At 43.6% G+C, this 26189-nt stretch overlaps 1 pseudogene across 1 annotated transcript; it reads left to right on the forward strand.

Annotated features, from left to right (window-relative positions):
* Positions 1–523: 523 nt before the first annotated feature.
* On the forward strand, positions 524–25777 carry LOC306796136 (glycogen [starch] synthase, liver-like; annotated as a pseudogene). Its single transcript has 12 exons — positions 524–647; positions 4059–4240; positions 5092–5283; positions 5466–5651; positions 12012–12156; positions 13474–13591; positions 13776–13896; positions 14870–14976; positions 15803–15862; positions 15996–16074; positions 20793–20906; positions 25519–25777. The product of its transcript is annotated as a glycogen [starch] synthase, liver-like (transcript).
* The last annotated feature ends 412 nt before the right edge of the window (positions 25778–26189 follow it).

The raw sequence follows: 26189 nt of genomic DNA on the forward strand, positions 1-26189 counted from the left end.
GGTTACTGTGTGATATACATGGTCGGCTAAAATATGAATTATTTCATCAATTAACTATTGTTGTTTACATACGGTCCGATTTTTAGTAGATATTAATATATTAAGTGTATTTAATATTCTCAGTTTAACACAATGTCTCTCGTGGTCGGCATGTTCTCATGGGAAAAAAATAAGGTTGAGACATTGTTGCACCACACTTATGACAAGCCAGAGGGCTCCATAGGACTGCAACTACAGAAGAAGTCTAGCCTATCTATCTGTCAGCAACAACTGCACCAAACCTTTTACCCTCTGTGTGTGTGTGTGTGTGTGTGTGTGTGTGTGTGTGTGTGTGCTGGCTGGAGGTCAGCCCTAGTAGGTGGAGTGCAAGATCTTTACTCCCATCGGTCCCTCTTACCTTGACCAGGAGGACTGTCCCAGCTGAGCCCAGGATTCACCTGCAGACCTGTTTGAAGGACTTCTCTACAGACTGCCACAGCTCTAAATTCCCGGTGGTACCTGTCTGACCTCCAGACGTTCTAAGATGCCGCTGTCACGTTCCCTGTCCATGACGTCCCTGAGTGGGGTGCTGCCGGCCTGGGAGGAAGACGAGCTGCCTGTGGAGGACCTGCTGCTCTTCGAGGTGGCCTGGGAAGTCACCAACAAAGGTCAGATCACAAGTGTGATGATGCACACATTACCAAAATAAATGACATGTTTGAATTGATGCATCCATGCAGTAAGCATGAGTTCAACTACAGAAGGCCTTCGCTCAGAATACTGAAAATGACATCTTTCTTTTTTATTTCACTCTACTTGAAACAAGTGTTCATGTCCTGGTTACGTATGTTGATACAGTATAGGTGTAAGATCAAAGGAAATGAAAACATGAATTGACTTTGGGAGGAAACTGAAGATTTCTCTGACTGCATAACACCAACTGTAAAACTCTGGTAGTGTTAGTAATACTTTGTGTAAACTGCCTCTTTACCCCTTAAAGAGCAAATATTGAAATGCAGTGAGCATCAGTTCCCTCTGAAGAGTTAAACATTAAGCTGCAGATAAGTGGTGGAAGAGGAACAGCTATCACCGGCCGGTTTGGCCTCCTGATACTAACATGTGTCAACAATGACATCAAAGGTACCAACATGAAAACATTTGACAAAGTGAATAAATCAATCCCTGGACATGAGGTTAAGGTGAAAGTGGGTTTGTGATGATACCTTGATTTGACTTCAGCCTTGACTTAAGACAGAGACAGAAACATACTACTGAGGATACTCAGGTCATGATCTCTGTACTTTGGGACGGTGGAGGTTTTGTAACCTGTTACTTGATTGTCCATCAGTGACTACATCAACCTTTGGTTTGGGCTCCAGTATGTCCTCCAGTATGCTGTGGCGTGTAAGGCTAATGTAACCATGCTGTGGTTATATAATGGTGTGCTTGAAAGACAGTGGTCACACATACCATATCTGATCAATGTCATATAATATTCTTTGCTTTCATATTGTGATTAGTGTTTCCTGTAATCTATGATTTTGACTTGATAGCACCTGAAGCACTGTGCGTCTGTGAAATGTGCATGTTCAATCTGTTCATGTTCATAATCTGTCTAACCATTTTCACCATGTGAATATGAGCTTGTCTGCTTGCTGCACAGTGAGTGCGTGGTCATGTTGTCAAACAGTTCAGAGGTTATTGGCCTTTCTGCTGTTGTCTCTGCTCTCAGCTCTTATCTAACGCCAGCTCTCTGATGCACTTTAGACGTCATTATGGGCTCTTTCATGGTCGTTCATATCAATATTTGTCTTTTTGTTGCCGCGTGAGACTGGGACAAACATTTCCACATGTTTTAGTCTGTTTCAAAATAGAAAATTCTGTCTGTGTTTGACAAACTACACAAAATAGCCCAGTATGATTACTGGAGACCCATTAGAGCATTAGGTTTAATAGAAGAGGATTCCAGGATTGGAGAAACACACTTTGCTTTGAATCTGTCTACAGAAAGTATGCATCATCATTTTACATGCAGAAATTATATGAAAGAGGAAAAAGAAAATTAAAAGGTAAAATATATTTTGCTGGAATACGCGGGATAAGCAGGCCATAATGAAATGGTAGGAACAGAGAGGACATTGAATGGTAGATGGATTTACATAAAGCCTTTCTAGTCCGACCACTCAAAGCGCTTTAACACTACATGTCATCATTCATCGTTCACTCACACATCACACTGATGGCTTTAATCGAATCATGCTTTCATCAAATCATTCACACATACACACCGGCAGCACAGCCTGCAGGAGGAACTTGGAGTTCTTGCCATGTGGACTGGAGGAACCGGAGATTGAATCCCCGATAGTGGATGGCCTGTTCTCAGATCAGTTTGTGTTTTCACTTTCCATTTTTTATGTGCATTAAATCATCAGTATGTCAATCATCAGTAAATCACCGGTTACCACCGGTGTGTATGTGTGAATGATTCGTTTAGATCCTGATGAGCAGGTGAACCTTGTATGGTAGCTTCTATCATGACTGAGTGGGTGTGGGTGGGTGAATGTTGACATGTAGTGTGCAGCGCTTTGACTGGTCAAGGACTAGAAAGAAGCGATTAAAGTACAAGTGTATTTACCATCTCAGATGACTTTTAAGATCCCAAACCAACAGACAGTCAACGGTATAAAGTTCTAACTTGTCTCTTGGCACACTGTCCCTCTCTAGGTCTCATAGTTCCCCTCATGGATGTATTGCAAATTGGCTCATTCAGAACATCCAGGGCTTCTTGGAAATGAAGAAACATTTGCATTCAAAACTCATGATAGCCTATATACATGTAGAATTGAGATTCAACAGTTATCACTATCAACGTACACAAGCCTCATAACAAACGACACAAGAATGTTTTACTTCAGTCAAACTCTTACACTGTTCTGACTTCATGAGGCCTACGATCCACACATGAGGCCTACGATCCGCACCTACGATCCACACATGAGGCCTACGATCCGCACATACGATCCGCAGCTACGATCCGCACCTACGATCCGCACCTACGATCCACACATGAGGCCTATGATCCGCACCTATGATCCGCACCTACGATCCACACATGAGGCCTACGATCCGCACATACGATCCGCAGCTACGATCCGCACCTACGATCCGCACCTACGATCCACACATGAGGCCTACGATCCGCACCTACGATCCGCACCTACGATCCGCACCTACGATCCGCACCTACGATCCGCACCTACGATCCGCACATGAGGCCTACGATCCGCACCTACGATCCGCACCTACGATCCGCACCTACGATCCGCACCTACGATCCGCACCTACGATCCACACATGAGGCCTACGATCCGCACCTACGATCCACACCTACGATCCACACGAGGCCTACGATCCGCACCTACAATCCGCATCTACGATCCGCACCTACGATCCGCACCTACGATCCGCACATGAGGCCTACGATCCGCACCTACGAGCCACACCTACGATCCGCACCTACGATCCACACATGAGGCCTACGATCCGCACCTACGATCCACAGCTACGATCCACACATGAGGCCTACGATCCGCAACTACGATCCACACCTACGGCCTACGATCCGCACCTACGATCCGCACCTACGATCCACACATGAGGGCTACGATCCGCACCTACGATCCGCACATGAGGCCTACGATCCGCACCTACGATCCGCACCTACGATCCGCACCTACGATCCACACATGAGACCTAGGATCCGCACCTACAATCCACACATGAGGCCTACGATCCGCACCTACGATCCGCACCTACGATCCACACCTACGATCCACACCTACGATCCACACATGAGGACTACGATCCGCACCTACGAAAATTTAAATTAGGGGTTACAACCAAGCATTATAGTTCATTTTGTCAGCCCTTTTGACCATCTGACCCTTGACCTTTATTCATAGGTTTAAGTAGAACAGGGTCCCACATGTAAAACTGCATTCATCTTATTCAATGATGTTAATGTTTAGTGTAAAACAAACAGGTTCAGAGCTGTCTTCTCTTTGCATGTGAACATGCAGTTGGAGGAATCTACACAGTGATCCAGACCAAAGCCAAGATCACGGTGGATGAATGGGGGGAGAACTACTACATGATGGGGCCCTACTTCGAACAGAACTTTAAGACCCAGGTGGAGGGCTGCGAGCCGCCAAACCCCGCCATCAGGAAGGCCATGGATGCTCTAATCCACAACGGCTGCCAGGTAAGAGAGAGTACATATATAAGGAATGCATATATTATTAATATATATATTGTTACAGATAACAACGACTGTGTCTCAGTGTTAGCGCAGGGTCGTCCTTCAATCATCCCCGGCTCCGTTAGTCCATGTCCATATGTCCTTGGGCAAGACATTTAACCCCAAATTGCTCCCGCAAGCTGTGCCTACGTTGTATGAATGTTGTATGAATGTTAGATAGTTCTGATGGGCAGGTGGCACCTTGCATGGTAGCCCTGTCAGTGTATGAATGGATGTGAATGATGACATGTAGTGTTGAAGAGCTTTGAGTAGTCGAAGACTAGAAAAGAGAAATACAAGTACAGTCCATCTACAACATATTTGCTTTTGTTAGTTGCTAAGCTACTGCTTTAAGAATCCCTTTCATTCTACCATCCAAACAATGTCACTGTAGAGACCCTGAAGATGAAGATCCTAACGTTCTCAAAGGTAGCTCATATGTCAGGCTCAGCTGCAGGGAAATGTGCGTAAAATTGTAGATTATAATGACTTCCTTCACATTATGATAATTACAGCATAACAGCTTTAGAAATGATGAAGAAACAAATTTTCTATGTAAGTCAAATCTTGAATGTAGAGTGACCACATATAGGGATTCTTCTTCGACTAAAGAAAAGACACTGCACCTCTTCTACCACTGTTACTGCCAGCAGCTGTGTGTGTGTGTGTGTGTGTGTGTGTGTGTGTGTGTGTGTGTGTGTGGCGCTCTCATCACAGCATGTCTTCAGTGCACCAACTGGAAATAGATTATGAGAACTGACTTCTGACATGTTCGCTCTCTCACTGGGCTCCCTTTGCTGATGTTGATGTTCCAGGTTCATTTTGGCCGCTGGCTGATCGAAGGCAGTCCATTCGTGATCCTGTTTGACATCGGCTCTGCAGCCTGGAACCTGGACCGCTGGAAGGGGGACCTGTGGGAGACCTGCAAGATAGGCCTGCCTTACCACGACCGAGAGGCCAACGACTCGCTCATCCTGGGCTCCCTGATTGCCTGGTTCTTCAAAGAGGTCAGCTGATGTTCAGCCTGCTGTTCAGCCTGCTGTTCACTGCTCATCAGTCAATTGCCCACATTTCAACCCGTCATCTGCTGCATCTTACGGTTACAAAGTGTGATCTTTCCTGCTGCCGCTTTCAGTTAGTCACAAGGGGACTTTAGGTAACCGTGGCTGTTTCTCACTTTGCTTTACAGTTAACAGACGAGCTGGGAGATAAGCCCAACGTCATTGCTCATTTCCATGAGTGGCAGGCGGGTCCGGGCGTTATTCTGTCTCGTGCCCGCAAGATCCCCATGGCAACAGTTTTCACGACTCACGCCACCCTGCTCGGACGATATCTCTGCGCTGGAAATGCTGACTTTTACAACAACCTGGAAAAGGTGAGAGGTCGGGATTGTTGTCCATCATAATCTCTATAAAACAGATATCTGCATATGAATGCAGAACCATCGGGACAAGATGAAGCATTCTGGTGTCCGTTAGTAATCTTGGCTGACTCATCACATTTGAGCGGGCTTTGGTTGGTTGCAGCTGATCAGTCTGTGTGGAGAGCAGAGGCAGAACGCATTGGCTGAAACATTTTATCCACTAAATATTAAACTTTAACTGAGTAAAGGCTTGTTGTGAAACAATCCGGTCATACACGTCGTCTCTTAACTCCAGCTCCATTCTCGCTTCTCTCGCTGCTAATCAGCTTGTAACCAATGAGCGGCTCACGGAAGAGGAAGTCTTGGTCAGAGTTTGGCCAATTAGTATTTAGAAGCATGCACATACTGTCACTGCTGAAAACTACAGTGTAACAAATACGGTCACAGAGCAGGCCATTGCTACATTAGTATTGTAGGTGACGATGCAGTTCCTGCATTATTTTCTCATTTGAAGGCCCTGCTTTGATTCATAGATTAGGAACACTTGCCATGGGTTCCTGAGGGAAAGTCTGGAGTCTGTGTTTGACTCTTATCTCAATTACTGGAGACATAAAATCTCGTCCCTTCTGCTTGCTTGTAACAAAAGCAGGCTCTGATAGGCTGGCACTCTCTAGAAGCACAAGATCTCCTAGAAGATGATCAATCACAAATAGAAAGACAAATATTTCAATCAGTGGAATTACCAACTAAGATCCACTTCTCTTGTATCAATGATTGATTTGAGCAAACACGAAAGCGTTGGTAGCACGTTGACGATGTGGAGAAGTGAGAGCCGATATCTATTGACTGTAGCTCGATGAAGGGATAGATTGCTGGGTTGCAGTTGATCCTGAAAACATTTCAATCCTTTAATATTGAGTATCTGCCTGTACCAAGTCAGATTTCTATTCTAGCTTTGTTATATTTCAGAATAGCTTGATTTTAAGAATGTGGATTTTTCAACATGCTTTTATGTGTTTGTGGCTGGAGCTCATGAGTTTTTTGAGCAGCTCTAAACAGAAGAAACCATTTTTATTGTCATATACATTTACACATACACGAAATTTGACCCATCCCTGTATATAGGGAGCAGTGGGCTGCCATTGATCGGGGGTTCAGTGTATTGCTCAGGTACACTTCGACACGTGACACGTCCCAGTTGGGGATCAAACCGTTGACCTTCCGGTTCCCAGACGACCCCCTTAACCCACGGTCGCCCACTGCTAATAAGAAATCATAAAGGTTTCAATCAACGTATCTGTTTCTCATGGTGTTGCACTTCGTTGTTCACATGAAAAGTGACGTATTTATATGAAGATTTGGGAAGAAGAGAGGGGAGTCTAGTTTCAGCTGTAAATCCTGCCAACAATAAACACCTGACCAATCACTGCATGGAGTGGGTCCAATCCAGCGGTGTGTTGGGGGAGGGGATTCAGACGCTGTTTGACCATCCAACAAGAACTTAGTTTAAAACTCCAGTGTACCCTCCATAGAGCCTTGATGCTGGCGTTGTGTACGTTGAGACATTCTGAAAGGATTCTCACACAGTCAGAACGTTTCTAACACCAGTTTTGAGCAGCCAGTAGTTTTAAAGATTACAAAGGGACTCCCTCATTGGTTTCAAGTGTTGGTCATGATGGTGGCTGCTTGTTGAAAACAGGTGTCTTCAACATTCCAGGAACTTTGAGAAAGTCCCGTTTAACTGCTTGATTGCTGGACAGTCATTTGGAGCCTCAGTAATCCACAGGTTTTGAAAGCGTCCAAGGTGAGAAGATACTCTCAGATGTAACTCCTCGACCTGCAAAACAACACATGAAGTCCCCATACGACTTTCTATCTGTGACCAAACCCACAAGGTGTTCTCATGCTGCCCATGTGATGAACCATGAGTGCTCATATTGACCTGGAGACCTCCACACATCTCCGCTTGTCCACATGAACAACATATTCAAATCCACAAACCATGACAATAGCAATATGCATTTTTGCATGCATACATGCACACGTAGTTGTGTTCACCAGATTCATCTTCACATTCAAAGGTTCAAGCCAACAGATCACAGCCTCTTACAGCCACTCAGAGCATCATTAGTGATGTTGAGCTGTGTGTTGAGGGCTCAGGGTGATGTTTGTAATTGGCATCCTAAAGGTCAGTTTGGAGGTAAAGGCCACTCATGGCTGAATGGATAATTGACAGACAAGGAGTTTCTAGAGGAATCATATCAATATACATGTTCAGTTCTGTTGACACGATGTAGCCAGGATAAAGGAAAGACAGCAGAACATGGAGCTGGAGAAATGCATTGAATACAGTACATTAAATGAAATGGTTTAACAAACAACAGTAATCTTTATCTTTCTTTCATTTCATGTGACATACTAGTTGTCAGTGGCGGCTGGTGGATTTTTTTTTGGGTAGGGCCATCTAATCAATTTCAGCAAATAGTATAATTCAATGCAAAAAAGAAAAGAAAAAGGTATCAAAAATTCATTAGTACTTTGTAGTTACATTGTTATCATTTATTCCAACACTGACATAATAAGGACATCTTATTCATACAATTCAGTATATTAATATATATATCATATAATATTCAATAATATGATATATAAATACCATATAATCATAAATATACAATATAAATATCATGAATATATTATAATAAAATATAAATATCATATATAGTCGAATAGAACAAGTATATTTTAAGATGCCCCTATGAACCTTGTTTGTTGGAGAAACACCCAATCAGTGCGGTGAGGAAACCTGCATGTTTTTATGACAGTTATTTGTAAAGTAACTTTGCTCTTCTGAGTGGCAAACCTCTCAATGACCTTATTGAAGTCAGGCATGTCCCTGACAAGTTCCTTCTCCATGGAGAGCATAGCCAGAGCATTAAAACACTCTTGTACGTTACCGTTAGCATCGAGTGGGTGGAAATGTCCGTCGTCTCGTCTGCTTGAATGGCGATAAAATCAGCGTTCTTTACTTCCTCCAGAATGTAATCCCTTACAACCAACAGCATGCAGTCCAACAGCTCATTTTGTACAGTCTTCGACGTCCCTTTAAAAACGCTGGCTGTCTCCAGGTGCTCCTCCAGCACACCGTCGAGGGATGCAACAAAATCCACCAGTCCCTTGAACACGCCAGGGTTGTCCGAGGAGTCTCGTCATGCCCACGCAAAGCCAACTCAAAAGCCCCACAAAACTTGACACAATCAATTATTTTTGATAAAATGTGCCGGTTTTTATCCACCTCCTCGTTGTGTTTCTTTACCGCAAGCCGGTGACCGTCGTCCAGCTGGGTAGCGAGCACACGCGAGATGAGAACTAGACACGGGCACTCCGGGAGAAAAAGACTTCCGGGAGGGTCTGGCCCTCCCGGAAGTCTTTTTTAGGGCGCTGATTGGCTAAATTGTAAGTCACTCATTTATTTCTTTAATCAGTGATTGGCTAAGCTGCTTATTAGACCCGTCTTCCTTGGGCCAAATCGATCTGGCCCCAGCACGTGCACGCGCAGTAGAGACGTGCATGTTTTTGTCTTTGCCATCAGAATTAGAAGATAAATTCAACGCGTCCCCAACGGGCCCTGGAGCCCCCGGTGGGGGTCTTTTTTAGAAAAGTGTAGCACTCAGCGTGTCGTAGAAAGCATTTTTCACGAAGAAAAATAATTATTTGTCCAGACATATTAAAAAAATAGTCTGCGAAAAAAGTCTGAGCAACATCATCAAACCAGCCATTGTAAACACTGCAAACACAATTATACATGAACTAAGATCATATCTGGAAGATATCTAGAAGATTTGCCACAATTCTGGCCAAAAATCGATGACATATGCTCTCTCTATCCTCTCAGATCACGGACCATAGCTCGCACATGGCGGATGAATACATTTAACCGCCTCGTGATTCGACCCCGAGTCAATCAGCGCCGGCAAAATTACTCTCTTCCAAACCGTTCAAAAATTAAGGGGGTACATGCCACCATCAGCCACAGGTCACGACAAAAAAAAATGGGTAAAAAAACTCACGTTTTGACGGTTTTGGCGATGAAAAATTGATTTATTCCAGTAGATTTCTGCACAGATACTTCCTCCTTCTTGTGGTCCATGTCTGTGAGTGAGATCACTCCGCTGGCTCAATGAATGAGGAAATGGCAGGCGAAACTGTGAGCTGGACCAATCCATGTGGGGAGGGGGGTTCGCCCAGAATTTTCCGATTTTTAGTCAGTAAACAGACAAGGAGATTGTCAAACACCCCCGCATGGCTCCCGTTGGACTATCCCACATCGAAAAACGTGTTTCTTGTCTGAATTGAGCAACCACAGCCCATTCTACAGTCACATAGACACAAATTATGATTCATATTTTTATGATTGACAGATATGACACATCATAACTGCTCAAAAGTATTCCAAATGGTGTCAAACTGCTTTATTAGGATTATTGAACACTCTTGGTGATAATAACAGTGAATATATAGTTAATATTTAGTTATATACCATATAAAATTATAATACAGCAATGCAACTGCTGGTTCCGAAAATCAAAATTTAGCTTGAATCAGGCCATTTATGCTGGCCTGCTTCACTCAATCGAAGTAAATATGTTGTGGGGACATGTAAAACGTGTTGTTCTATGTCTGTGGTGTATTTTTAAGCTTGTAGCTGCATTCTAAAAAAAATAAATTGTCAGTACAAGTGCTTTTTTTGAGGCGAACCTGAAACTTTTTCAATTTGAGCTGTGCCATAAGTGTATCAGTTATTAACCAGTAACATATACACAATATTTACACAATTGAACACATCTCACAAGTGTTACCTGTATTACACCATCAAAATTATTAAAATAGACCTTGTAGTTAGAGTTCTGGACTCTATTGAGTATGGGTATGCAATTTTCGAGCTGAGGACTAAAAATAGGGCTAGGGCCAGGATTAATTAAAGTCCTGAATAAAGTGGAGACCAGCTCATCTTTGATTTGAAGTGTTTGTGATTCATGACACCGCGTTCCATTGAAAATAAATGTCTTGTAGTGAAAACACGAGTCTGGTTCTCAGAGTCACTGTTTGTCTGTGCTATTGGTCAGAGTTTCACAATAACATGTATTATCCAGAAAGACGTACATTACTGTAATACAATAAAAAACAGGATTCTGAGCCTCTACAGCTTTGATCTTAGGCTGCATGTACAAAACCAGCGACACAGCAACTTTTTCTATATGTAAATATGAACAACATACAATGAGCAGGCTTATACAAAAAGAATAATCCCTTATGACCCACTGTGGCGGTGTCTGTTACTGTCCTCAGCCTGTATTCACTTTGTGTTTCTGGGCGACTAAATAAACGTAGTGACCAGGTGTCAGATCGTAAGCACGCTTCCAAGAGGCAGCTCCGAAATACAGTAGACACAGCACCAAAAAATAAACAAATATAGCCTGGCACAATGACAAAGTGTGTTCCTAAACAAGTTATCTAAACACGCATGAACAGTGGGGAACAACGTCAAAACCATTGGAATATTAAAATAATTAGAATAGGCTAATGATTATAACAACATTAGCATTAGGGATACAGGCCCAAAGAGAAATGTCTGAAAAAACAAAAACATAATAGCATTATTCGTTCATAACTTTCGTACCTTACTGTCACATAGGAACAAAAGACATGTTAGGCAAGCACAGCAGCCTATACATATAACCTGCTTTGGTGCAACTCTGTTTTGAAGAGACAGGATTAAATAGGCACCTTGGTCCATGAGAGCACGGTCCTCAACCCGCACTCACAATAATACCCGAATAAGCCCACTCAGTGGCTCAGTCAGACCGTGGAACTAGTGTAGCAGCACAGGCTGCGCTGCCAGCATCTCAGCCACTACTTCATGTGAGCTGCAGTTTCACAGAAAACACTGCTCAAAGATGTTTGACAGCATCTAGAGGCAGGTCTATACATGTAACTAGCTTACGAATACTGAACTACATCACTGATGTTGTAAAATATCACAGCAATGAGACTGATCCTTTACAATGATGACACGCAAATCTCATCAGCATGAATATTGGAATAGGCGTGTTTAATGCCACTCCATCCTAACTGGTCCAGCTGGGCTCATTCTGTAAAACAATGCAGTTCAATTAAATGTTCTTACTTAAATATGTTTTTATAAATAATTGTCATTTTGAACCTACAAGGTTCAAAATGAGAATCCTTGAAATAATTACCCCTCACACAGTATCGACCCGTCCTCTGTGTGTGTGTGTGTGTGTGTGTGTGTGTGTGTGTGTGTGTGTCTGTGTGTGCGTGTATGTGTGTGTGCGTGTGTGTGTGTTGTAGTTCGACATTGACAAGGAGGCGGGAGAGAGGCAGATCTACCATCGTTACTGCCTGGAGAGAGCAGCGGTACACTGCGCTCACGTCTTCACCACAGTTTCCCAGATCACCGCCGTGGAAGCCAGCCACATGCTGCACAGGACGCCAGGTGGGAAAGCTTTTCACTGCACTCAAGTCAGCTCCACAGACTTCCAATACTACCATACCATTTAGTATGCCAGAAAAGATTGTATAAGTCCCAATACATAGTTTGTCAAATGCATTATGCCAAAAGTACCAGGACGTCCTACTGCATCCGGTCACAGGCCAGCCAGCATGCTTTTCTGCTGTTGAGACCCACAATCCTCTGCACAGCAGATATATGAGCAACAGGATCAAAGTTCAATGTGCGGTGTTATGGTAAAGTAGTGTGTCCCAATAGTGCAAGCAAAGAAAAGAAAATGTGTTTTCAGGCAAGAAAAGCTAACGATTAGCCTAGCATACCGTGAAACAAAGAAGTGGTCGCCATGGATACTGAGCAGGAGGCAGATACAAACATCATCACACTCAGAGAAGAGAACAGGGACATTGAATACGCTACTAGATTCAAAAGTGCAGCAGCTCGGGCTCGTGAGAAACACCGTTAAAACCAAGAGGTCCTCTTCCCCGACAATGCCCAACAAAAAGAAGGAAGGAAGAGGAGCTCATATTCTTCGCTGAAAGATACAGTGCAGCAACTATGCATGTGAAGCCAGTGATGGCATCGGTTCAGATTACACATTTGTAGATGAACACCATGACAAAGATAACCCTCTGCATACCGTCACATACTACACCAAAGGAAAGTCACGGTCCAAGGTAATGAAGCCAACCTGGAATCATCTAAAGAGGCCTTCCCCTGTTGAAACCTGAGAAGATCAACGTCCCCTCCGACAGTGAAGATGATGAGAGCCCAATGGAGAACCCCACACCTGCCAGCTCCACCAACCTGCTGAGGGAGAGTAGGGCTCTGTTGGAGCTGAACTTTGCTGAATTCAAAGAGTTGACCCTGGCCAACCTGTCTGGCCCCCAGACAACATTCTGCAGAAGCTTAAAGTGGAGCTCCATCAGCTCAAGAGAGACAATGAGGCCTTTGCATCTGACCTCAGAGGAGGTGTGGAGGCACTCCAATAGGAGAACAGTGTGCTCTGTGCTCAGTGAGCCAAAGTGAAGGAGGATGCTGAAAATAGAGAACGGAGCTTCACCAGGCATTTGTTTAAAATGTATATTATATATACATTATATATTATGTTTTAACGTCTGCACTACTTCATGTCTTAGGTTAAAACTTTTGTGTTTTCCTTTATACATATTTAATACGTATTTTGAGGGAGCCTGACATCTAAGAGTTTCATTGCCGACTGCTTCTCTGTAATTGTTGTGTACATGATGATAAATAAGTTGAAACTGCAACTGAAGCTCTCCTATTGCTGTGTTGATGGCACAGATGTGGTTACACCGAACGGGCTGAATGTGAAGAAGTTCTCAGCCATGCACGAGTTTCAGAACCTGCACTCCACCAGCAAGGCCCGCATCCAGGAGTTTGTCAGAGGACACTTCTATGGGTGGGTGGAGTTGATTAATGTAGTTCTGATCCATCTTCTTTTGTTTTATTAAGGTTCTCTGAAATAGTGTTGTGTCATAACTGGAGAGGGCCATTCACATATTGTCAGAAACAAGCTACTTCAGAAGATGACGACGTCTTGACTGGAGAGTAAATGTAATTCTTAATTCTTCTCCTTCTGACAGTCATCTGGACTTCAACCTGGAGAAAACCCTCTTCTTCTTCATCGCCGGACGCTATGAGTTTTCCAATAAGGGAGCTGATATTTTCCTTGAATCACTGTCCAGACTCAACTACCTACTGCGGGTGAGGCCTTTGGTCATTTGCGGTCAGTTGCACTCTGCTGTGTGCATTAAATGCGCGAAAGTTGCAAAGAGTACACCTTCAAAAGAATTATAACTAGCGGCTTAAGGTAGTTATGATGGGCCCCAGTGCACACTGATGGGTCCTAGTGCACACTATTATGATGGGCCCCAGTGCACACTGATGGGTCCTAGTGCACACTATTATGATGGGCCCCAGTGCACACTGATGGGTCCTAGTGCACACTATTGTGATGGATCCTAATGCACACTATTATGATGGGCCCCAGTGCACACTGATGGGTCCTAGTGCACACTATTATGATGGGCCCCAGTGCACACTGATGGGTCCTAGTGCACACTATTGTGATGGATCCTAATGCACACTATTATGATGGTCCTAGTGCACACTTGCTCAGGAACACCTCGCCACAGGACACGGGGTAGCCAAGGATCAAACTGCCAACCTTGCAGTTAGTGGACAACCCTCTCTACCCCATGAGCCACGGTCACCCCGTGGGGCCCGTGATTACCCAGTCATCTTTATTACATATCTGCATATGACAATAATACTAAATAAAATAAGAAATTATTCATTTAAGTTATTTGTTGTTTGTTGTTTGTTGTATAAGTTATTTGCCTCAGCCTATTTAGTTGATGGCAGTAAGCGCAGGTGTGGCTGATTGAGAGAAAGAGGCAAACTGTTTTTCACTGTGTTCCACAAAACTGTGCGGCGATATTTGGTAAATTTTGTGATCAAACTTTTTGGAAGTTACGGACAATTCTTGAACACCAGAGGCAAAATAAACGGCAAGATATAAAGTGATGGTAACTTATTTGTGTCTAGTTTCTTTAATTAAGATCAATCGGCAGCCAGTAGCGGCTAAAATAAATTCTGTAAAGTGTAAATTCTTCTGCATGCAATCCTTTCCAAAACACTAATTCATCCAGTTTTTTCCCATTTCCTTGATCCAAAGGTCCACAGAAATGATATGACAGTGGTAGTGTTCTTCATCATGCCAGCTAAAACCAACAACTTCAACGTGGAGTCACTGAAGGGACAGGCAGTACGCAAGCAGCTCTGGTATGCACTCATATGGTTTACCCAACAGTCCAACACCAACATAAAGAGATGCTGTGCTATCCATGCATTGACATCATCATATATACACACTATGTTTCAAAAGCATTTGGCCAACAATCTAACCCTCATCCACTTAAAACTTGAGCTCAGGCATTTTGTACTTGATGCCAAGCAGAATTTACGAACTTTCTCGGGTACTTTCAGTGACATCGAAGCTATTCTTTGCTTTCACCTATTCTGTTACACAGATTCTGAGCAGGAAGCTGCCCAGTACAACCACAATCTGATCAGCTGGTCTCAGAGCATCTCCACTGGGAGACTGTCCTCACCTGAAAAACAATAGATCAACCTCTTGTGGTCATGCAAATACTGACTGTTGTCTATGAAGCAAATGCTAACGTCGTTTGACGTTGTTCGCAACACAGAAAAACCTCTCGGAGGTTGAGGTTAAAGGAGAGCTTTTGACCTTCTACTACTGAAAGTTAACGTTCATGTAACCATGTCCATGATCTTTGTCTAACCTGAACCAAACAGTCTGTGTGTCTAAAGCTCACTTAACCTTAACCATAGCAGGACTTCTGGATCGGGGATGCCAAGACACTTTTTCAAACCTCTAGACCTAAAAATAGGACCTCAACATTTAGGATGGTCTCTCAAGATCTCTGCCACTGATGTCATCCTAATAGAAAGCTGACAATGGCTGCTCCAGTTTTCAGTTTTGACATCATTGTTGGCACATGCATTTTGATTGTGTTTAGCAGTGCTGGTGAAGTTCATGAGTTTGGGTTAAATGGTAAATAAAAAGGATTCTATTTGACTTTCACAGGGATACAGCTCACACTGTGAAGCAGAAGTTTGGTAAAAGGCTGTATGATGCGCTGTTAAAGTAAGTGAATGGAGGCTGTAAGTGAACCCACGGATCTGTTGATGTTACACTGTGTACGTCAACACTGGTTCTCTGTGATGAATGATGATTACGCATGTGCTATGTTTGTGTTCATTGTTTGCTCTTTCCTCAGAGGGACGATCCCTGACATGGACTCCATTCTGGATCTAGACGACTTCACCATTATGAAGAGAGCCATCTTCGCCACTCAGGTACCGGAGCGTTTCACTTCTCCGTTTCTGTTCAAACTAATATGAGCATCGGATTGAGTTTTTTTTTTCCATCCGATTTCCTTTTTACGTTCCGTCTTCTGTCATTCAGGTTTCGTCAAATCGTTGCACAAATAAAAGAAGGATATCGGACATAGTGCCCGGGCAGAAGGCCAGTCCAGCCCTGCTTTCTTGGCTGATCGCTTGGATTTTACATCATACATGAATAAAAAAAAGAACGGGACATTATCAAAAATCAAACTACATTTACTTTACATCTAAATGAGTTTTAAGGTCGAAAAAACTATTCTAACCAAATGGAATCATTTGTTTTCCATCTTAATGGTGCTGATCTCAGACCTTTTTTTACACATGCATGATGAAATGATTAGAGTCTTTGGCAATTGGACTCCATCATTATTTACTTACTATGTTAAAGTGATGCAGTGGTTCGATCAGGAATATTGCCCCCGGAGTCTAGACACTAGTGTGGTGATGAAGGGAGTTGCTTAAGATCCAAGGATGGGATGAGGAACAGCACTGGGCACTGGATATGATGAAGACTGGAGGTGAATGGGCTGAAAGAAGGTCACAATGTTTTTTACTGAAATGACAACAGGTAGCAGCAGAAAGGAGAAGTTTTAAAAGTTGAAAGCAACTGTGTGATTGGCTGAGGGAGATCGTTTCAGCATCTTATTTTGGGGGTTTGAGAAACAGGAGCGTTGTTCTTGGACATTTCATGGCAATGTGGGGCAATCCTATACATTATACATCAGCCATGTAGTTCTGATTTAAGGGATGCATAGTTTACATTTACAGACTTTCACTCTGCTTGGTTTATTTCATAAAAAATGTTTTTACACAGCTGAACCGTAAACTGCAATTTTAACATCTACCTATAAAGCAAGGAACCTTGTTTTGTGTGTGTGTGTGTGTGTGTGTTTCCTTCGCACATCTCGAGAACCGTTCATCCGATCTACTTGGCTGGTGTATTGCTGGCGTATTGATAACCTTGAATAAACAAGTGACCAGTGCTCTGTGCAGAAGCGGGATGAGGTCCGAGTCCAGCATGTCGTCCTCAGCGGGCCTTCACGGGCCACGGCTCAGTGGCTGCAGTTCATTTTTGCTGCTGGATAAACAACCAAACTCTTCTCCACTTCCCTGGAGTCAATGAGCGATGAGCGGTTCTCACTTCCTGAGGCCGAGCACTCTGCTCCAAACCAAGTAGGTCTACCTGCTGGTGAACAGTACTACAAGAACCGCAAACTACCTGGTTAGGTTTAGGAAAAGATCATGATTTGCATTGAAATAAGTACGTGAAGTTATCAGAGTTGTGTCATGAAGTGGGCGTGTCTTGTGGTAAAGTGGGTGTGTTGTGCAGACTGCAGATAGACCCTTCTCTTCTGACTGTGACCGGGAGGTTTATTTCAACCAAACCAGATTTAGGGGGATTGTTGGAACGAGACAGTTTTGATGAATTTGATTGTGTTTTTTACGATGATCAGCCAAGTGAAATTATTGGTTTTGTCAGTGGAGTCTTGTGGGTTTGAGGAAAGCATATTCATTCAGTTTTGTAAGTTAATACATTTGATGATTTTATCTATTTTATAATAGGAATACATTTTCCATTTCTGACAAGCAAGTATGGCTAACTGGCAAGTAAAAGACTTGTCCATCAGCAAGTGGCTGATAAAGCCTATTTTTCATGTGCACGGAGCATTCCACTTGCCTATACAGAGTTTACTCCCTGAAAAGCATCACTATTACAAAACATTTACCCATGACCAGCTCCAAACCCACTAAACAGCCTCAACGACTACATGAGAGTCCAAGGAGCAGAGCCGGATAGTAGTCAGATGCTTTCTCTCTGAATATGATGAATTGTATGCTGCTTGAACACAAATTTCAGATTTTTGCAAGTTCAGAAAACAAACGACTCCCTGGGTAATGACAGCGATTCTCGATTGAAATGACTGATCTTGCTGTGTTTGGTGATGTGAGACAGTAATCGGATATTGTTCGATTTAGATAATGCCTGCACTGATCGATAGCTCTCAGAATCCCCCCGAAAGGTTACGAGTCACGGACCACTGACTCAAATGCTCATTAGGTCATTTCTCCTCACTCCACTGCTTCAGGCATGTGTGTTTGTATCTGTGTGACTGATAGTATATGAATGCAGCCAAACATTTACATTTAGGAACATTCAGCTAATATGCCACAGAGTCATAAACCAGACTGAATATACACATGTATCTGTCCAGCGTCTTTCAGTCTTTAATCCTGGTGCAATGAACATAAACCATGTTGAAAGATGAATTGATTAACATTATTATCCTTGAAGCAAATGGATTAAAATCAGGACATTATTCAGGACCCTGACCCCCTTTGAAAGGGCAATGTGTAAGACCACATGTTTCAAAGAATTAGGGGTCAGCATGCATTCCACCTCCACTACTGTGTCCACACGCTCTAAATGTACAGTGCCCAATATGCAAAATTCAACCAAACTGCTGAAACTCTGAGGCTACATCCACACTACTCCGATTTCAAACGTAAACGGAGTTTTCAAACAAAAACGATCTCCGTACACACGGAGTTTCAGCATCGTTTTTGAAATGATCTCCGTCCAGACTAACACGCCTCAAAACAAATATCACGTGACTCTTCACGTACACTGGGCATGCGGGTGGTTGTCGGTGTAAACAGGAAGTAGATCGGTTGCTTAGTTAAAAACAATACGACAGAGTAATAAAGTAGTCTTTAATAATGAAAGGTCGTGTTTGATACTTAAGATCTTCTCTAAAATCTTCCTCTATGAACTCAAACAGACAGTTCGTGGAAAGTTTTAGAAGTTTTATTTTTCAGACTTAGTTACAGCGCTGCAGGTCTTGCTCTCTCTCTCTCTCTCTCTCTCTCTCTCTATCTCTCTCTCTCTCATGACATTTACTTCAAAATCAACACTTACACATAAAGGTTGACTAGATTATGGTCCATAAATGTGGTCAACACACGTCTCTCACTCGTTCCTCGGTGTTGTTGTCTGTTCTCACTCGTAGCTCTGCTGGTGGCTGAAGTCTCTGTCCTACTGGAGAGCATTTACTGCTAACCGTGACTTCAGACGGCCGCTCCGTAGGGCTGATAACGCTGCTGGTCACGCTGGTCACTGATCGCTCCATTAACAGCTGCTTCCTCCGTAACAATGCAGACTTTAACTGGACAACAGCTGCTAGTAAAGACAACACGGTCAGCAACACCTGTAATCAGATCTCCATGTTAAATTAACCTGTAGTCGATCGGTCATCAATGCTGCTGTTTGTGAGCTTCAGGGTATGGGTCACGTGATAGACATGTGACGAATCAGGGAAGGACACGTCATGACTGCTAAGAACCAATCAAGTAGAGAACGCGGGTGTGGGCGTCATGGTTTCTGAATGTATCCGTTTTCGGTGCTCTAAAACTCCGCGTAGTGTTGACGCTCAGTGTAAACATAGCAAAACATGTGTTTCAAAAGGAAACGGAGTAGTGTGGACGTGGCCTGAGACGCTGCTATCTTATAATCTTCCCGTGTGGCATCGGCCTATAGCTTACATTAGCCATCTGTGTTTACTGAGACACTAGACAGGGCTATGTCACGTTACGTTTTGATAGTTTTTTATTGGATTAAATCCAAAGTGGCAGAAATGAGAAAACAAACCGCTCCTTGGTCTCGTCCTCCCCGCGGCCAGGAGACCACGCTGCCTGGAGGAGAGCGTCAGCAGCTCCGGGAGACGGACTGGAATTAAGCCAGCACAAAACCAATGCCAGAAGTCACAGCGGGCCGGTGGAGTGCTGGCTCTAACGGTTAGAGCTAGCACTCCACCACTCTAACCTGTGTGAAGACAGAAACAGAAAGTCTGCTGATGCGGCGGGGAGTCCAGGCAGTCCCTCTTCCAGGACGAGGCTGAGAGTCTTTTTCTCATTTCTGCCACTTTAAATTGAATCCAATATTCAAACTATAAAACGCACACGGAACTTGGACGTACTATTAACAAGCACTCGGAGCAGCTCTACCTCTTTGACCTCTTGTGTTGGACTGAGGACAGACTGGATGCTACAGTGACTCACTATCGCCTCTCCAGGTACAATTGGTATTAGAAGACAGGACGCTAGCTGGTTAGCATGCTCATTTCAGTCGAGGGCTGCGGTGGAAGAGTCCTTTTTGCTTAGGAAGGCTCCCCACTGAGTGAAATGACCCTGAAGTATCTCAGTGGCCGCCATGATGAAAGCTGTTTGAATTCTCTAAATGCTAAGGAAAGGTGCTTCAATGCTTCCTTTAGCTTATGAAACACTGGACCTTCCTTTGCAAAAGGAGAGTAGATAATACCGCCCACAATGCCTTGCGGCGGCAACATTTATAGTGACGCACCATTCGGCCGTCCCTGAAAACAAACGACATGCTTATCTTACACAGCTTTAACAATTATACTCATACAGTCATGAAGTAATGGATTCATGTTGATGAATATGAACATTGACATGAACAATATGAACAAGCATTTATTGAATGTTTTAAACTAAAATACCAGTCGCATATCATTGAACCTTTAAACTGACATGATGATGATGATGATGATGATGCAGTCTAATCCAAAACGTTATATATCTTGACAGGTATGGGAATGTGGTGATTGAAAATCCAAACTTACCTGTCCTCTCTTTCAACCAAAAACTGTATGCAGAGACACAGCCTCCCTCCGGTGACCACTCACAACGTGCTGGACGACTCAACAGATCCCATCCTTTCCAACATCAGACGCATCGGCCTCTTTAACGCCAGGAAGGACCGCGTCAAGGTAGACAACATCCTCAATGCTATTTTATGTGCTCAACATCAATGTGTTCTTTTCTAGAGTCCGTTTGTGGGAAGCTCTGAGGCATGACATTCCTGGTGATGATGAAGAACAGTTAACATATAAGATTCTGTTCATTCTTGCTTATAAATTATATTCTCTCTGAACACGTTTCTCTTTTTGGAGAGTCATGTGAGATAACTTCTTCGATCAGCGCAATTCTTCTGCTCTTCTTTCTATTTCCTCGTCTCAGCCCCGTGTGTCACGTGTGTGTAAACCTCACTCGAGTCGCGAAACTTGTCAGAATACTCATGTTTGATTGGCTGAGCTGCATCACGTGATGTGATTTGCAATGCATTGGTCGGTGTGTTTCCTGCACCGCCGAACAAGTGCCGTAACGGCTGAATAAGATGCAAAAGGGCAATATGCCCATTTTTATTATTGTTACGACTCACGAAACCACAGGGAAAACAGGACCCAGACAAAAGAATAAGGTGTAACTAAAATAGTCTTTAATTATCAGCAGAGGTTCGGTACACAGGAGGGCAGTCAGAACAGGCAAACAGATCGGGCAGGGACGAGGAAAAAACGAGGTCGAGGAAAAACAGGCAGAGATCAGAGAAACCAGGAACATGAAGACTAGTAAGATCACTGGAACGCTTGACACAGGACGAAGACGAACTGGCGAACACAGGCTTAAAATACACTTTCTTTTGCCTTCACCGCTCAGCTTCAGTCACTGATGTTAAAACCCACAAACCAAGCCAGAAATCTAGGTGTAGTTATGGATTCAGACCTCAACCTGAACAGCCATATCAAGACAATTACAAAATCAGCCTACTATCACCTGAAGAATATATCAAGGATTAGATGACTTATGTCTCAACAGGATTTGGAAAAACTTGTCCACGTATTTATCTTCAGCAGACTGGACTACTGTAACGGTGTGTTTACAGGTCTCTGTAAAAAGTCCATCAGAAAGCTGCAGCTGATTCAGAACGCTGCAGCTCGAGTCCTCACTAAGACCAGGAGGGTGGATCACATCACTCCAGTTCTGAGGTCTTTGCACTGGCTTCCTGTCCAACAAAGAATTGACTTTAAAATCCTGCTGTTGGTTTACAAAGCACTGAATGGTTTAGGGCCAAAATACATCTCTGATCTGCTGCTACCTTATGAACCATCCCGACCCCTCAGGTCGTCTGGGACCGGTCTACTTTCTGTTCCCAGAGTCAGAACTAAACATGGAGAAGCAGCGTTCAGTTTTTCTGCTCCACATATCTGGAACAAAGTCCCAGAAAGCTGCAGGTCTGCTGAGACCCTCAGCTCCTTTAAATCAAGATTGAAGACCTTTCTGTTTGCTGCTGGCTTTAATTGAACCACATTCAATTCATATATTAATCAATTTCCTGCATTTCTGCATTTTACTACTGCATTTTATTTCTTGCACTGTTTTTTTAATGTTTTAATGAATGTTCTTAATTGTTTTTAAATCTCCTTTTCTTTTGCCTTATGTTTTGATGCTTTTAATGGTTTTATGTGAAGCACTTTGAATTACCTTGTTGTTGAAATGTGCTATACAAATAAACTTGCCTTGCCTTGCCTTGCCTTGCCTTGGGGAGGGATAGGTGATTAGACACAGGTGGGATCAATCAGGGGCGGGGCAGACAATCACAGTGGCGGGAAAACTCACAAGGGCAGGAAGTGAATATTCTGAAACGAGAGGACAGGTAAGAAACACAATATAAAGAGGAGGGGGAAGAGAGCTGCAGAGGTCGGAGAAGTTGGATTGGGAAAACTACAGAAACAAAACCATCGAAGGAACCTGACAGATGATTCTGTCATCAAGGCACATCTGTCAGTTGGAGGTCGAAAAAGAGAAGTTCACAGAATGGTCAAACATGATGACATGAAGAAAACCGTGGTGGGTCGGCACAACTGTGTTGTGAATGGACCAGAGTGCAGAGACCCTGACTTGGTAGAGAGTGATAACTATGAGATGAGGAGTGAGAAAAGTGGTAATCATTTTGTCGCGACTAGCACGAAGAAAATCAAGAGTAATGGAGATTGTGGTGGCGGACCAGAGGATCCAGTCGGTTCGGAGTTTAAAATCATCCTGAGGTTTGGAGAAGAGAGAGGGGTTTCTGCCATGAGCCCGGTGAAACGAACCACCGTATTAAAGAATCAGATTGGAGATATTCTCATGGCGAAAGTTTTTAAAGATGGAAACTTGTTGATTGTTTGTAGAAATGAAGCGCAAAGAGAGCGAGCGGACAGGTTTAAAGTAGTGAGTACAAACCGTATCCAAAAAGAAAGTACGCGGAGTAAGGGAGTGATTTGCGGGGAGCCGGTTGGAGTCACGATGGAGGAAATTAAAGCGAGCCTTAAAGGACGAACTGTAAGAGGAGCCCGAAGGCTGCAGGTAACTCGAGAAGGGATAAGGAAAGACAGCGATTACGCTGTGCTGGATTTTGAGGAGGAAGAACTACCACAGAAAAACTCTTCAGGCTACCTGAGTTACACTGTTAAGGAGTTTATTCCAAAGCCTATGAGGTGTTACAACTGCCAAAGGTTCGGACATACAGCTAAAGCGTGTAAAGGCAGAAGGAGTTGTGCGAGGTGTGGAGAAGACCACGAGTACGGGCAATGCAGACATGAACAACCAAAGTGCTCTAACTGCGGTGGAGATCACAGCGTGGCTTACTGTGGGTGTGAGGTGTTGAAAAGGGAGAGGGAAATACAGCAGGTGAGGGTGCAAAATGAAATCACCTATGCAGAGGCAGTGAAGAGGGTCAGCCAGAGTGGAGGGACGGATGGAAGAAGTAAGGCAGTAAAACAACCCCCAGCAGTCCCAGACCAGACAAATGAGGGTAAGATAATGATCTAGTCACTTTCACAGCAGGGGTAGTAAATGTTACAATGGAGGTCAAACCCAAAACAGAGAGAATCCAGATGATTTAAAGCAGCAGTTCACCACCTTAGATGGCTCATCTAACATTCAGATAACATTCACTCCGACAGAACCGTCATCAACTGCACCACCGGGGCTGTGTCCCTCAGGGTCAGTTGATCATTATGTTTAGGACAAAGCCCAGGCATTTAAAGACATTGATAACATGGCAGGAGTGGTAGAGGACAGACTACAGACAACATATCAGTCATTTACTCCAGCATACACAGATGGGTCTAAAGATCCTGATACAGGTAGAACTGGTTTTGCGGTCACCATACCAACCTAGCAATATGAAGTCAAAAGGAGAACATCAGCTAACCCTAACCCGAACCCAAAACAAGCTTTAGGAAGGCAGCACAAGACAGACATTTTACTCAGCAAAGCAGAAGCTAAATCAATAATCAAAAGAAACATTGTTAAGGAATGGCAGCACAGTTGGGATGTAGAGAAACAGGAATACATCTGTATGCTGTTCAGAGAGAAGTTGGCAAAGGGAGGCCATCCAGAAGAAGCACCACAGAGGAAAACATATGAGCCAGACTGAGGGTTGGACACACAAGGCTTAACAAAACAATGCAACTAATAAATACCACAATCTGTAGACCATATCATTTGTTATTGCCAGAAATTCTCACTCGAGCGAGACAGGTTGAAGAGGAAGCTCGGAGTGGAGGAACTAAACCTAAAGGATGCATTAACCTTGGTGCCCCCAAGGTTAATGCATCCTTTAGGTTTAGCTCTTTCAGAAGAGGGGTGACATAACTTCATATTTGTAATCTTTCAACTTTTTGAATTATTCAGCTTTTTGCAATTTTTAAAAAATTGGATATCTATTTTCAGCAATGATTCATTTCAGCTTTCAGCATTCCAACGCATTTTCAGCAGGAAATGCATGTTCTAGTTATTATTATTATTGCTGAGGGATTTACAGTTCAGTCTCAACACATTTGACTCATTTCCCAGATGTGCACCAGCCTGCCTGCATGTTGTTACAAACAGAGACGCATCTTTAGGTGTCTGTGTGAGAACCTGTAACATGTCATGCACACGGGAACCCCTCTCATGTTCTGATCACACGCACACGGATACTTCTGGATTGTACCCTCATGTGTCAGACTTCAATTGGTCGCTTAGTTTAGACTACATTTTATATTGACATGAACAAGTATTGTTACCAGAGTTATAATATCTAGCTGAAGATAAAAGGGCAAAGAAGGAAGATGGGAAGTAGATGGGAAAGGGAGGGCATAATGCAGAAGGGGAGGAAAGGGGTAGGAGGGAGGAGGGGAGAAACAAAGAGAGAAAAAGAAGGAGAACTTGGATGAAGGAAATGAGGAATTCAACACAAGTACAAGGGAGTAAGGGATAGAATCAAATGCAAGAAAGAAAAACGAAAAGAGAGTTAGAAACAAGAGAAAACGGAAGGAGAAGAAAGAGAATAGAAGGAATGAATGAGCGTGAAGTTGAGACAGAAGGCAAAATGAGAAGGAAAGTCAAAGATCTCTGATGTTGCAACTTCCCATGAAGCCTTCAGTACCTCTGCAGCAGCTGCATGTGGAGGATCATCTGTTTCTCTGCAGACATGAACAGAAAGCTGCTCGGAAGTCAGACCATCTTTTATAAAGTCTTGCAGAATCATTGGCCATAACACCTTTGTCTCCACAGACGGAGGGTTTCCGTTACCCACGGCCCTACTCGGTGCCCCCCTCTCCCTCTGCCTCCGTCCACTCCACCCCCCACCACAGCGATGATGATGAGCCCTACGATGAAGATGAGGAGGCTGAGAGGGACCGACTGAACATTAAAGCTCCCTTTGTGCTGGGTGCTGTTCCATAGGGCAAGAAGAAGCAACCTGCAGAGTGAGGAAGCTGAGAAGCTGCTGACAAAACAGGTTTACAGTCACAGTGGTCCTCATGATGTGTAAAGAATGAAGTAACAAAATGAAAGGCTCTCCAAAGTTTGTGGATTTGAGACAAAATAAAAAGGCCTGAAAGCGTTGTGAAAATGGTTGTCCTTTGGTGGCTCTGGGATGTACAAGCCCTGATCCAGGTCCATCACTAAACACCGACTTCTGTTCTCAAGCTCGGTGTCATTGTGGTGCTCCCTAAAGCTCCATTCTTTGTTTCCATGCTTCCTCTCAGTCACTTTATACAAAACAAGGATATCGTCTTCAATTCACCCTTCCCTAAGTCCCGCCCTAAAACGCAGTCTGGCCAATTACAGCGTAGCATTGGCCAGCTCCAGCCAGCTCCACAGGCTTTTTCTCCATAAAAGCCTGTGGAGCTAACACCAGCTGAGCACGCTAGCACAGGATTAGCTAGAGTTAGCACTTCTAT

This window comes from Melanostigma gelatinosum (assembly GCF_949748355.1).
Source record: "Melanostigma gelatinosum genome assembly, chromosome: 22".
Taxonomy (NCBI): domain Eukaryota; kingdom Metazoa; phylum Chordata; class Actinopteri; order Perciformes; family Zoarcidae; genus Melanostigma; species Melanostigma gelatinosum.